Source organism: Lutra lutra, chromosome 10 (genome assembly GCF_902655055.1).
Source record: "Lutra lutra chromosome 10, mLutLut1.2, whole genome shotgun sequence".
NCBI classification, from domain to species: Eukaryota; Metazoa; Chordata; class Mammalia; order Carnivora; family Mustelidae; genus Lutra; species Lutra lutra.
The window spans coordinates 40,143,382-40,145,982 of NC_062287.1; positions in this window are offsets into that span (position 1 = coordinate 40,143,382).

Below are 2,601 nucleotides of genomic sequence, written 5' to 3' on the forward strand. Positions count from 1 at the left end.
TGAGTGTTCCAGTTGCTTCGGTCTTTGCTAGCACTCAGTTTTTTGTTTTTTAAACTTCAGCTGTTCTAATAGGGTAGGTGGTGGTATTGCATTGTGGCTTTATTTTTGCATTTAATTTTAATGAAGTTCAGTTTGTCAATTTGTTTTCCTTTTATGGATTGTGCTTTTAGCATCATGTATAAATTCGTTATTTTACCTTCATTCCCTTAAGATATTTACGCCAGACACAGACTACTGAGTTGACAACTTTTTATTTCAGCATTTAAAAATTATGTCACCTCTGGCCTCCATTGTTTTCGATGATAAATCTGAAAATTCAGGTTGCTTTTCCTACAGAGAAAATGCATTTTTGTGGTGGGGGTGTTGGTGCATGGGTGGCTCAGTCGTTTAAGTGTCCAACTCTTGGTTTCAGCTCAGGTCATGATCTCGCCATTTTGGGATTGAGTCCCACCTGGGGCTTTGCGCTCAGTGTGGAGTCTGCTTCAGATTCTCCCTTCCTCTTGCTTATGGCTTCTCTCTCTTCTCAAATAAATGAACAAAATCTTTTAAAAAATGCATTTTTTTTCCTTCTAGCTGCTTTCAAATTATTTTTATTGCCTTTAATTTCTAGCAGTTTGATGTGTCAGGGCATGGATTTTTTGAGGTTTATTTTGTTTGATGTTTACTAAACTTCTTGAATCTACTATAGGATTATGTCTTTTGCCATAGTTTTAGGCACTGTTCCTTCAAATGTTTTTTTAATACCATATTCATGTTCTTCTCATTCTAAGACTGTTTTCAAAAATATTAGACCTTTTGTTGATGTCCACTGTTTTATGAGGCTTTATTCATTTATTTCAAATTTTTCATCTGTGTTTTTCAGACTCATTAATTTCTATTGCTATATCTTCAAGTTCATTGACTCCTTGTCTCCACTAAATGCTTTAAAAATTGAAATTAATTTACTTTTAGTTCTAAAATTTCTGTTTTTTCTCTATTATATTATTATTATTTCTTCTTTTCTTCTTCAACTACTTGTTTTTCTACTCATTCTGTGATGTTCATGATTGTTCATTGGAGGAATTTTATGGTAGCTACCCTAAAATCTTTCTCAGATAATTCCAAAATCTGTATCACTTTGGTAGTGATGTCTGTTGTTTTTCCCATGAGAGTTGAGTTTTTCTTTTTATGCTGAATAACTCTGAATTGTATTATGAGTGTGTAAGTTTAAATCCTATGGAGAATTTACTTCTGTTTTAGTAATCATTCTACTTAGTCATGATCAGACTGCAAGTTCTAGCCCATCTTCTACCAGCTGTGATTTATTCCATTGTTGTTTCAGTTTTCAAAGCCTTTGTAGTACTATTAGGATCTGCTCCCACCGTGGGTTGGTGGGGGGTGATTTGTCTGGTAGTTCAGTTCTCAAACTGTCAGATATTTTTATTACTATCAGATCCACACATATACAACTCAAGAGTGAGTTCAGAAGTTCATAAATTATTCTATGACACTGCTTTCCCAAGCTCCTCATTCTTTGCCTCTCTGAAGTTTGTTTCCCAGGGGCTCCCCTTTTGAGTCACATGAACAGAAAACTGAAGCTTTAGTTATTAGTCTTTCTCCTGTGCCCTTTCACAGATACACCCGCATCTAGGACAAAGCAGATACAGGACTGAGTGGGAAAAAAAGCAACAGAGGATCACCCACCTTCTTGGGAACACAGCTCCATTGATGAGGCTGAAGGAAAGTTCACCACTTTCGGAGTTTTGTCTCCTGTGGCCCTCTCTGAAGTCTGTTTGGGGGCTGAAGTACAGGAGAGTGGAGGGGGAAAATACAGGAAGGAAGTTTCTGCTGTGTATCTGAGCATTACGTGTTCTTTTTCCTGCTCCTCAAATGGGTCTCCTAAAGCTCTTGCTGGCTGCACACTCTGTCCACTTCCAGGTTTCAGGCTGCACTGCACCTAAGTCTTGTGTACATGAAGGATATTTTGGTTAAAAAATGGTAATGTTAGGCACCTGGGTGACTCAGATGGCTGAGCGTCTGCCTTCTGCTCTAATCATGATCCCAGGGTCCTGGGATTGAGTCTCATGTTGGACTCCCAGCTCAGCGGGGAGTCTGCTTCTCCATCTCCCTCTGCCTCTCCCCCTGCTTGTGTTTTCTCTGTCTCTCTTTCTCCCAAATAAATAAATAAAATCTTAAACAAATATGGTAATGTTGCCACTGGTTTGGTGGTGGTACTTTGGATTCTAGCTGCCTGCTATTACTTCTTTTCTAGAGTCCTCAAAGATCTGTTCCATATATTATATCCAGGTTTTATAGCTGCATTTAGTGACAAAGACAGAATCAAGTGTGCTTACCCCATTTTACCCAAGATTGGAAACTCATATGATATTTAAAAATATTTGTTATCATTTACCAGGTCTGTATTTTCCCTTTGGGAACTTATGGAGTACCTTTCATGACAGACACATTTATGTAGAATAAATGGTGCCACCTGTGAGTAAAAAAATTGTTCCAAAGGACATTGAATAGTGCCTGACCTTAGCAAGTTGAAAGTTAATTGTTGATATTTTGGGGAGTTATAAAATTCATTTTGTATTATCTTAAGTGGTTCCTAAATAGAAC